Raw genomic sequence first — 12,816 nt, forward strand, 5'->3', positions numbered from 1 at the left:
GTTTGCTTTGTTCTCTCTGAGATCTAAGGATGTTTGCAGCTGGTTAAGACTTGTAGCTTCTCAATACATTAGATGATGACTGTCAGTGTCATGTTTAAAAGTTCTTAATCAATACGGAGCCAGGAAACTCACACCGGCTAGCCCACGTCAATCCTGGGCAACCTTGATTGCAAGCTAGAACCACCCCAAGCCCCACGCAGCAGGAGGCTGGAGGAAGGACATCACATTTTAGTTCAGTGGATGCAGAAGGCAGTTTAAAATGTTCATCCTCTCCCCTCTACTTCTCACCTCTAAACACCTTGCCAACACCCCCCTCAAAACAAAATAACATTACCAACTGCATCTACCCCCAAACTTTGAAAAGCCAGACATTAGGCCTGCCCCTGTATAACCAGCTTAATAAAATCAGCCAAAATTTATGGTGCTGGGGCTGGCCCAGTGGTGTAGCGGTTAAGTTTGTGCACTCTGCTTTGGCAGCCCGGGGTTCACAGGTTTGGATTCTGGGCACAGACCTACACACTGTTCATCAAGCCATGCTGTGGCAACGTCCCTCCCGTATACAAAATAGAGGAAGGTTGGCACAGGTGTTAGCTCAGGGACAATCTTCCTGGAGCAAAAAGAGGAAGATTGGCAACAGATGTTAGCTCAAGGCCAATCTTCCTCACACACACACAAAAATTATGGTGCAAATAATTTTAAACTAAATTAATGAAAACATTAATATATAAAATACCAGTCCAAGAAATCAACATCCCAAATTCCCAAACAGTCTTTTTTTAACATTTGAAGTCCAACCTTTTTTAATTTTTGATTTTATAATTGCCTGGGATAGACCAAATTCTAAGCAATGTACCTGGTCAAGACTAGAGGAGCCTCAAAAATGGCACATGCTCTGTTTAAAAATGGGAGGAGAGAAGGTAAGGTTGAGGGACAGAAGATGCTATTTGGAAAATCTTCCTCCTTGTTCTGTTTGGTCAACCTAAGTGGTTCACATATGGCCAGAGGTTCCCATTTTAGCTGCCTTGCTACCAACCCAAACTCTCCTTCCTCGAAGTAATTCATCCCCACTCTCTGACCCCCCCAGTGTGTACTGGCTTCAATCCCACACTCCCCTGAAACTGCTTTCCAAAGGCACCAATAAGTCCCACTCTTTCACTAAGGGTCAAAGCCGACTCCTTATTATGATCTATAATGTCATATTGTCCAACCTCTTGATGCTCAAAATAGGAGCTGCAGATAAACAGCATCGCATCACCTGGGGGCTCATTAGAAATGTAGAACCTCAGGCCCCACCCCAGGATGCTGAACCAGATTGTACATGGTACTAGGATCCCAGGTAACTGAGATGCACGTTAGGTTTGAGAGGCATCATATTAGCTCTTGCCTTCCTGGCCTTCTCCCCACAGTGCCTGGCACATATTAGATGCTCAATAAATGTTTATTCAGGAAACCAAATTGCCAAATCTGGTAGTGACTTTTTAATCTTCAGGTCATTTAACCTCTTTTGGTATTTGAACAGTGGCTACTTCATTCTTTAACAACAGTCCTTTCTTGGTTTCCTCCCTACTGTTGTAGCTTCACCTTCTCAGTCAGATTTGGTGAATTGTCATCATTAGTCCATCATTTAAGTGTTGTCATTGCCCAGGGTTGTGTCATATTGTCTTCTGGTCTATCTGCTTTTCCTGGTGAAAGCATGTTTTCCCATAGTTTTCATTAATATGTATTTCAGATTTCCAACTCTTTATCTCTAGCTCAAACCTGTCCCCCTCAGCCCCAATTCTATGTTTATATATCTATGATCCTAAGAATATTTCTAACTCATTACCACAAAGACTTCAAACTCGAAATATCAGAATGGTACATATTCTCCCTGCCCTGCCTCTTACAACTCCCTTCACCTCTACCATCACATGCTCTTCAATCCTGTGCTCCACAGTAGGTTGGTGCCATCAACTTATCACCAATGTGAGAGAGTGGGAATTACCCTACACTCTCCCTCACCCCTTACAAATCAAAACAATTGCCATGTCCTAATTCCTACATCTGGGTTTCTTGGATTCATCCCACAGGATTTTTGAAATGAATGTGAGGTGGAAAGTCATTCTCTCTCCAGGGTCTAAAGCCATAAGTGGTAAATTTTCTTCCTGTCTGAGGTTATGTGTTCTACCATGTGGTTGGAGAAACACAGTCCTCAGCAAGGCACTCTAGCTAAGACCTGGAGAAATCGAGAGATAAGAAATGAAAAGTGTCTCAGAAGAGATGCTCTGAGATCATCTGCCTTCTCTCTCCTGGGATCTTGCTGGTACATTATCCTCCTAATGACTTACTCTTTTGACTTACCCATTGGGTTTCTGTAACCTGCAAATAAAGAGAGACCCACGAACTTCAGCTATCTGAGAGACCGCAGCAGGAGCGGCCATGTTGAAAGGCCTGTGATTACAGACTGGCTTGCTTTGGGTGCTGGCACATAGACTGAGGTGCACATAAACCCATTCTCAGAAGGTGTCAAGGACTTTACAAACTTTCTCCAGATAGTCCCAGCAGAAAGGATTTAAAAAAATGACACATTAGGGCCGGCCCTGTGGCTTAGCGGCTCCGCTACCGGCAGCCCGGGTTCGGATCCCGGGCGCGCACCAACACACCGCTTCTCCGGCCCTGCTGAGGCCACTGTCCCACATACAGCAACTAGAAGGATGTGCAACTATGACATACAACTATCTACTGGGGCTTTGGGGGGGTGGGGCGGAAAGAAAAAAGGAGGAGGATTGGCAATAGATGTTAGCTCAGAACCGGTCTTTCTCAGCAAAAAGAGGAGGATTAGCATGGATGTTAGCTCAGGGCTGATCTGCCTCACAAAAAAAAAAAAAAATGACACATTAGAAAAAATGGCACATCATCCAATAAACCTTTAACTCCCAAAGACTAAAAATTTATCAATTGTTAAATAACAGCTGGTTTTGAGGCCTTCATAAAGATATTATTTACAGAGGAGAATATAACATTGGGGATTCCCTTGGGTGCAAAAGTCGTAGGTCCAAGTAGTTCTGGCTCCATGATAAGACTCAGTCATTCCTCTTTCCCCCTTAGGAGGCCACATGCAGTGCTAGAGACAGCCTTGTCCAGTAGAAAGCAAGCATACAATTGTTAATAATTATATAAACAAATACAAAAAGCTTTCACATGTGAGTTGATTCTCTCTAGACCATTCCTCTGCATATAGAGATAAGTTGAGGGTTAAAATTTGGGAGGCTGAAAAGCAGTGTTTGGGACCAAAAGGTGGGTTTGGTTGAACCATATGAAGATGTCAAGAGTGGGCTGATATCCGGGCCCGGCAGCATGACTATCCATTCCCCTATTAAGAGAAATGAGTGTAGTGTAGCCCATCCACCCCAGGCACAGGTGGACACATGGATCCCAAGCTCCAGGTTTTATTAGGGCTACGCATCACGTCTTTGAACGGGCAGCTATAAAACTGCACTAGGTGGAAGTTGGTGAGGGAGGAGCAGAGAGTGAGGGGAAGTGGCCCCACTCTAGAGGACATGGTCTTTAAGAGCTTCCTCCAGCGGGCCTCTGCCCCATCTAATTCCACCCAAGTTCGAACTGAGAGTGCTCCTTCCAGGTCTCTGTGATCTTTAAGCCACACAAGCCCTCCAGCTCCTATTTGAGCAGAATAAAATCCAGCTTCATTTCTTTATGGTCTATCTCCCCTCCTGGCACTCTATATATTTTATTCATTTAATGAATGTTTATTGAGATTCTACCCTGGAACTACTACAAGTTTCTAAAATAAGGGGGAAAGAAGTCAAGTTGAGCGTCTATGTGTCAGGCAGAGTGTAAGTATTATCTTATTTAATTCTCTAAATCATTTTCTAAAGTAGGTCTTAGGATTCCATTTTACCTATGAGGAAATTGCAACTCACAGGGGTTGAGGAGCTTGCCCAAAAACATATGGTCAAGAAAGGGCAGAACTAAAATTTACAGCAATTCTTTGAGCCCAACCATTGTCACCAATTCTGAGCTGAATTTTAAGGGTAAGAGAGCTCCCATACTGACGTGATAGCAAGTGGATGGACTACTTTCCTTCCATTACTTCCATAACTGGGATCTTGTGGAAACAAGATAACAATGGGAAAGCTCAGTCCACCATAAACCAGTAGACTCTTTTGTGAAAGCTCCTGGAAAGCAAGCTGGAGCCAAGGGTTATGATTCTGGGATGTGAATTATTTCCCTTGGGAAACCTAGGTGTCTGTGCTCATTCCTGCTCCTGAGCATGATATAACTGACAACACACACACACATATACAAGCTAGTCTCTAAAAACCCTAAAACCTTGTCCTTAATAGAAGCTCTATTGTGAAAGGTACCTTGTCCAAGCTGAACACCCTCTCTTTGGGGTTGAGAAATATGCAGGAATTTAAGTACTGCCCAAGTGTCTCTTACCTAGGCAAGCTTGAATGGATTCTTCATGGCTGGGCTCCTTCTTTGGGAGACTGTAACCTTGATGGCTATCTACCTAGCACCTTTCCATTCAACACTGTGATTATTTAACATTTTTAAAAAGAAAGGTGTTTTATTCTGGCTTTCTGATGCAGCCTTCTGATAAGAGCAGAATCTGGAAAATCCAGGCTAACTAACTACTTTTTGCCTTAATTGCCTGGCCTATATGACGATAATTTACTCAATTCTCCGCTTCATTTTACATGTGTAGATGAAATTTGACTGCTCAGGCACTGTTAATTCGAGTTAACAAGCAACCAAGAAGCAGTGCATTGGTATTTCAGGCTCAACTTTGACTGTGCTTACAGCCTTCATACCCGTGTGCTTACTGGTGTGCCTCTCTTTGAAATGTGCTCCACAGATACTGCGTGTATCCTTGTATATTTAGGCTCAAAAACATATCGAATATTGGTGGAGCTTAAGAAGTGGGCAGAGTGAACATTTTTAAATTGGTATTCCCAATAGAAAATAAGTGGAGGATATGTTTCTCTAGAGGGTACCTTGGGAACTGAAGCAACATGTAGAATCAATACTTTCAAATATGATGTGAAACTTCAAGGAAAGAAAAATAAATGCAATGTGTGGTTCTTAATTCATGTAGGAGCAAAATTATGAGCTAAGCATATACTGACACTTCATTATAATAACATGTCTTTTAAACAAGGATATTGAAACCCTTTGCGGCATTACCTAAGGCTGTGGGATTAATTTCCTGTGTCAGGTGGAATATAAGCAAAGCCAACACTGACCGTCTATCCTGGAATCTGGCAAGCTCTGCCTACCTCCGAGCCTTAGCCATGCTACTTCCTTCCTCTGCCTTCCTCTGCTTGGACCACACTGTCAACCTCACCACTACTCTTCATCCTTGGATCTCAGCCTCAGTTACCTCCTCAGAGAGGCCCCCATGACCACTCCATTTATAAGCGGTAGGTCCCCACCCTGATATCTGTCTCATGTTGCCCTGTTCTTTTCCTTTCTAGTGCTCACCACAAAGTGTGTGTGTGTCCATGTTTGTCTTCCCCTCTAGATTCTAAGCTCTGTGAGGGCAAGGAATGTGACTATTGGCTCACCACCATATGCCCAGTGGCTTGTGCAGCCTGTCACACATCACATGCTCAATGCACGTTTGTTGAATTAGTAAATGATTGAATGGAGACTCCATCTAAGGTCCCTGAGGTGTAAGCAGGCGGAACTAGGAAGGAAACCTTGTTGCTTCACAGAATTTTGCCTGCACACTGTCATCCCACAAGCCAGGCTTGTTGATGGGTTTGTATAAAGAAAAACCTAGAGTAGCTAAGGGTCAAGTGCTTTGGATCTTTGCTGTTTCTGAATGATGTACCAGTAAATGACTTCTAAATGATTGTGGGCATGAAAGAGTAGCAAGCTACCTGGAATTGGCAGGTTGTTTCTTTGTGGAAGAAATTTTTCTCCCAAGAGCTCTTTGTGAGTAATAGACTCTTGAAATAGTTTTGTGACTTTGTATATTTCAGTAGAAAAACTATTCAAAATGAGTCACACTTTTACAGGTGAGGGAGAACAGAGACTTAAACCCCCACATCTCTAGTGTCTTCCTTACTGAGTGTGAAGAGGCTGTGACAGGTAACCTGGGGCTCAGCTGGCATAAAAAACAGCAGGAAGAGGAAATCTGCTTTTCTTGGTATCTCCTAATCCAGAGAGAAGGCCCACCCCTTCATATACGCCATCTCATTCCTTCTTTCGATAACTCGGCGAGACAGATACCAACAGTATTTCCAATTTACAGGTGGGCAGACTGAGTGAATTGACTTGGCAAAGTTACAAAGTTAGTAATGGTGGAGAAATGATCAATCCAGGTCTGTTCTGTCTTATATGCTTCTGATTAATATTAAAACCCCAAAGAAGTGAGACTATTAGTCATTATCATAAAAAGCAGAGCCACGTGCTACATATTACGGATAGACAGAAATAGAGAGCGATACAGAGAGGGAGGGAGGGAGGGAGAAACACCCACCTTTCACCCTCTCTATGTCACTTGTGCTTCCCTCCTCAGCCACACTGGACCCTGGAAGGGCCAGGAAAGGGGTGTTACAATCACAGAGGTATAAAAATAATCACTACCTCTGAGCTCTCAGCTATTGGGATCACGCAGCACAGAGCTCCTCTGTCCTTCCCTTCCCCTGCTAGGTGTTCATTCACTTTCTCCTGCGGCCACCATAAGCACTGTTCTTCCAGTTCTGCTGGGCCTGGCTGGGCTTGCTGCTGCTTTTGGGGTGTGACCCCATTGTTTTCCCATCAGCATTCATGTTAACCTCTCACTCTGATTTCAGAACTCCACCTCTGAACCCCATGGTTCTTGAGGTTGGGGAGGTCTCTCTTCCTATGAGTATTATGGTTCCCAAGCACAGGGCTACCACTTCTTGTCTTTTCTTGAAATATCTCAACTCTTCATTATGTTCCCAGGTGCGTGGCCTCAGTCTTCTCAGTTTCTTATGTAGCAAATACAGGAAGTTTCATTCACCAAAATTCCTTGTAGGAATCTTCACACGTATTTGGAAGAACTACACTGATGAGCTGCTGGGTGCATGTGTCGAGGGTTAGGGAGTGAGACTCAAAAGACAAGATGAGCTTGAACGAGATGTTCTAAACCACTTTCTAAGGAAGATGGATCCTGCGAACTGGAGGGCCTTTGTTTCGCTGCACATTAGAGTCTCTCAGAACACCCAGTTCAGAGGAGCAGAAATGAATTGCTGTGCCTAAGAGAAGAGAAATCCAGGGGCCAGCCCTGTGGCCTAGTGGTTAAGTTCAGCATGCTCCACTTTGGCGGCCCGGGTTCAGTTCCCAGGCACAGGCCTACGCCATTTGTCAGCAGCCATGCTGTGGCAGTGACCCACATACGAAATAGAGGAAGACTGGCACAGATGTTACCTCAGGGCAAATCTTCCTCAAGCAAAAAGAGGAAGATGCGCAACAGATGTTAGCTCAGGGCGAATCTTCCTCAGCAAGAAAAAAAAAGAGAGAGAAGAGAAATCTGTGGGGCTGGGCACTGAACAGGAGAAGAGCAGAGTAAATGAAAATAACGCAGTGGGGGCATCACCAGACACAGATGAAGGACAACAATTCTAGTGGGAAATGTTGGAGCTGTTTGCTGTAATGTGTTTGACATTACATCCTCCTTTTACAGCCTGTTTATGAAAAGACTCAGTAGAACCTACAGTTTGTGTAGTGGATTATTTAGGGCAAAAAGAGCAAACTCAAATGTTTTCAGGAGTGAGATATATTATGTAAATGAGTGAAGCTGCAAGTATAAGGTGATGGGGAGTGGTAGAGACTGTGACAAAATGAAGAGTACTAGGCAACATGGACTCATGCACATCAAATAACATGCATCAGCAGACAACACTCATCCCACAGGGGACTGCTTGTTACCTTAGCTTCAAGGAAACTCAAAGAAGTGCTGGGCATTGAAGCCAGGTGAATGGGAGATGATCACGAAGCTAGTAGAGCAGACCCTGGGCTAAGACAGATGGAAAAGGCAAGTGAAACCAGCACGTCACATGCATAAACTCCTAGGAAAGGAAGGTGAGACCTCAGGAAACAGATGCTGGTCACTAGACTGCTTTGTTTCAGACACAGAGAGAAACTTATTTTATTTCGGAAAGAGAGGGATGGAGAAAATCATCCCTGGGCTAGCCAAACCATCAGTAAAATCTACTAAGCTCACCCCATGCCTGCTATGGGTGTGTTTCCTGTGGAGCTGGCAAGGGTCTGAGTATGGGGTATGGGGTGATATCATGCAGCGCTCACAAGCGCTCTGAACTTAGCAAAAATCCAAAGGGAGGGTTTTAGGTCTTTCCAACCTGTGGGACTGGCTGAGGTCCAAGCCAATTATAGCTACATCTCCAAGGTGAAGAGGAACACAGCAGACATCTGGATTACATTTATAATCCCAATGTTCTAGGAAGATGGAAGAATAAGTTATGCGGGTGCTGAGTGAGAGACCCCTGGAAGGGCACCTTTGCGAGGCACTGGAAGCATTCTCCCTCTCTGGCAACCAGCCAGTCAGCGTGGGAAAGCTCGGGCCCGTCCACTCTGTGCCACCTCATGAGTGTTTCCTTTGCTGGGGCACTCTTGAGACATTTGTGTGGCTTGCTGGCTGCCTGTGTCCCCCAGTACTTTTCCTACATGCACACTGGCTGGTGGGTGCTGTGCACGCAGTACCACGATGCCGGGGAAATGAGAAGGGGCAGCAGGAAACCTAAATTGGCCACTGTTGCACTCAGGAAGTCTAATCAGCTCAGTCCAGGAATAGGTTGTCGTGGCCTTGGGGGGGAATGCAGAAAAGAGCTCGTTAGGAAACCTGGAGGTGAGAGGAGGAATGGAGGATTGGGGAGAGAGAGTAATGAGTTGGGTGACACTGGGGTCTGGGACCTTGGTTCTTGCTCTGTCTCCCTTGCATGTCTCCAGGGGCCAGTTCCCCCTCTCCACGTACTCAAATCCATGAGATACCTCTGGAAGTCAGCACTTCCTGGCTGAGTGGGAGGTAGACTTCTCCAGCTGCTCCCCACTCAGGGGGTGGGTTAGTTGGGGGGAGCATGGACAGATGTAAGAAATCTTATTTTTGTTTTGGACTCGGTTCTCAAATGCAGCCAACACAGTATTTCCCATAATCCTTAAGGAAAAAAGTTTTAAGCAAATCTGAGCTATTTCCCAAAAGAAAACTGGTAAGAAATTCAAACATGAGGACCAACATATGAAGAGCCTTGTGATCAAATATAACTCATAAGAGCAAGAGAAGCCTCCTCTCCACACAGATGTGGGAGGCACTGTAACTTCAGAGCACGGAGGAGAAGAACATGGTGGTCCAAGAACATGGTGCACCAAAGGCATCACCTTCCAGTAGGCAGCCCTATGGTGGGCAACTGAGGCAAAGGTGACAGTCCTCATTTATAGGAGGGAATCAGCACAACAGAGGAAGGAAATAATAGCCATTGCGTTGGGCTTTATAGAGGATGCCTGTTAATTGTTTACCTGGCATGCAACTCTCCCTCTTGCCTGGCCAAGAGGAATACTGCATCCCCTTGGACAAGGTGATTATTCTCTGGGAAGGCACGCAGTAAGATTGATTAGGTAAAATGCAGCTGCCTCTGTCTACCTTCCTTGGTTACCTAAAGAAAGTTTGTATGAATAAAGTCTAGCTGAAAGATAGAAACAACACTCAGCAGACATTGTTTGAGCCCCTGGATCCTCCCTTGCCTGAAGACCACCTATACACTTCTGGACTTTTCAGTCCAGAATACCTCCCCCCGACGCCACCACCTTTAAATTTAACTTAAGCCAATCTGAGTTGGAAATTTGTCAGTTGCAGCTGGGAGTTTATTAGTACTCATGAAATATCCTCTTGGGATTTCCCAGTAATTAATTAGGGGCTACTGCACAAGGAGATGGAAGAGCTTCAGTGGTAAGTGAGGGGAAGCACAGTAATTATGTACAGCACACATGACAGGGCAAAAAAATGCAGAGGAGTTTGTGACGTTTGCTCTCAGCTTCATCCTTTGTCCTCTCAACTGCAGATTCTTCAGTCTCCTCTGACTATCTCTTTCACTGTTGTTTTGGGTTGAATTGTGTCTCCCCCAAAAGCTAGATTGAGGTTCTAACTCTTGGAACCTCAGAATGTGGTCTGATTTGGAAACAGCGTTGTTGCAGACATTCTTACTTAGGACGAGGTCATACTGGAGTAGGGTGGGCTTCTAATCGAATAGGACTGGTGCCCTTAGGAAGAGGAGAGAGAGACAAAGGAAGAATGCCATATGACTATAGAGGCCTCGGTTAGGGTTAAGCAGCTCAAGCCAGAGAACACCAAGGATTGACAGCCACCACCAGAAGCTGGGAGGAGGTAAGGAAGGATCTTCCCCTAGAGGTTTCAGAGGGAGTCTGACGCTGCCGAGAACTTAATTTTGGACTTTTAGCCTTCAGAACTGTGAGACGATAGATTTCTGTTGTTTTAAGCCACCCAGTTTGCAGTACTTTGTTCTGGCAGCCCTAGGAAACTGATACAAATATCTTCAAGTTTCCTACTTCATCCAAGTTGTTGCAAAAAGAAAACTGTCTTATCAACTTAATCATTTTGAGGACTCACTATATTAAAATTTCCTAGGACATTTGCATTTGAAAAGAGAACTGATGAGAGATGGCAATAAATGAATCTATGATGGTGGAATTTTAGACATGGAGGAAGGGCAATCTCAGAGCTCTGTAAGTCGGTAAGTGCTTGTTTATCAGTACAAAAGAGGTTCTAATATTGAGTTTCAGGGTGCCTTTGGGATTCTTAGAGATGTCTCAGGAACCACTGCAGAAAGGGGGTGGGTGAGAAGAGAAAGGCTAGGGGGCTGGGCCCTGAGACCCCATCCAACTGCAGCCAAAGTCATTCACTTTTATATAGTGGGATTCCATATAAGATTTCATTTGGAAAAAAGGGTTCTTGTGTTAAAGTAAATTGAAAGTCACTGAATTATGGCATTATTTAAATCACGCTAAGGCAAACTATGTCTTATTTCTTTCACCACTTTGGCAAAATGTGCCCACTTACATATATGTTTCCACTAAAGCAGAGAGCTGTTCGTTTCTGCCAAGACTCTAAGGTGAGGAAGCAGGGACACACGGGAGACACCAGCATTATTCCTCCTCTTCTGTTTTTAGCTATTCTGATGGTTATAAGGGGAAAGATTAGCTGCTATTTCTTTGTTCTTTTCATTTCAAAACTGAGAATCAAGATCTTCATGATTCAAAATGTGCTGGAAGACTGTTAAAAGTCAAAATATCTAGTTTACTCAAGTTGTTGATTTATTGGCTGTCTTTCTTCCTTTTATTTATTTTTTGCCATCGGGTGAACAGAGGCGGCTATCAGGATGTATTATTTGCATCCACGTGACTGAGGCAGAAGCAGTACTTGAGTACAAAAAAAAAAATTTGACTGATGCTGGAGGAGTATATACGGAAAGGAGGAGCTTGCAACTCTCTGCAACTGCAAAAGTATAATAATAATTCTTACACATTTGTGTCCCTTTACACTTTCACACGCATTATCTCATTGGAAACCCATACAAATCCTAGGAGGTATGCAGCCTGGTTTTCCTATCACCATCCTACAGATGGGCTCAGAGCCCATGGAGGCTTAGAGAATCATCCTGGGCCTGAGGCCAGTCAGTGGGGGAAGCTGGGACCACCACTCCTGTATCCTGAGACCTCTGCTTTGTATGATGAGTAAGTGGTGGGTTTTTTTTGAAGAGTGGTGAGGTCGAGAAAGAAATCTTAAAACAGATGGCCAAAAAGGACTTTCAGCCCTACTCTATCTCCACAGCTTCTACCATAAAAGCTTAAGTCAGGGTCTGCTTTTGTCCTGCCTTTGAGATAAGCAACAAGTCCCAGGAACCAACTAGTGAATACCACCATCAATTCCCTTAAAAAATTCTCCAGTTAAGCATTTGAATCTCAAAATGCTCTTCAAATCATAATAGCTAATCATTCATCCGCCCACTCTCTTCCTTCAGTCAAGACGCTCAGTGAGTCAACACAAGTGCACACCCTGAGCTCCAGGGAGGCACTGCTGGCTGCGAGTGGGTGGGGAGACTCTCACCTTACCCCAGGAGGAATGGATTTTGGAGTGTCACGGGGGTTTTCTTTTCTTTCTTTCTTTTTCTTCCTTTGTTTACCCCAGGGGAACTCCTTTTCTAAGTTACAGGTCCAAGTTGGGTACACTGAAGGGAGACAGATGAATGTAGGCTGGCCGGTGGAGGAAGGAGGGAAAATAATTTTTACTAGTATGGGCCACAGAAAATAAATCAGAGACAGAGGGACTGCAGCTCAGGGAAAAGCACCACGCTGGAGTGCAGGCTCCAAGCCCGGGGTCTTTGTTTTTGTGTCCTTTATAAAGTGGCCCATGGGGACAGCAGGCTGTGGAGTGGGAGTTCCCACTTCCCAGATTTGGCCCCAAGGGCAGATGAGTCTGGTGGAGAGGAAAACCCTGAACTTCCAAAAGCATCCTCTGGCAAGAGAGGGAGTTTCAGAGTTGGCCTGGGGAAATGTAAAAGGAGAGGGGTGGCCCAGGGCGAGTGTGATCAGAGAGGCCTTAAAAGAAGAAAGGGAAGCCCAAACTGGGAGCAGAGAGGCGGAGTGGGAGGCGATGGGAGCAGGCAGGACGCAGCCAGGGCGCGGGCGCTGGGGCGGGGGGCGGCGGGGGCGTCCCGGCTGTGCCGCGAGCGCAGGCGGGGAGGGCGGCCGTGACATCACGCCCGGGCCCCCTTCCCTTCGCCGGGTGGGTGGGGCCTCGGCGCGCGGAGCGGG

This window comes from Diceros bicornis, chromosome 3 (genome assembly GCF_020826845.1).
Source record: "Diceros bicornis minor isolate mBicDic1 chromosome 3, mDicBic1.mat.cur, whole genome shotgun sequence".
Taxonomy (NCBI): domain Eukaryota; kingdom Metazoa; phylum Chordata; class Mammalia; order Perissodactyla; family Rhinocerotidae; genus Diceros; species Diceros bicornis.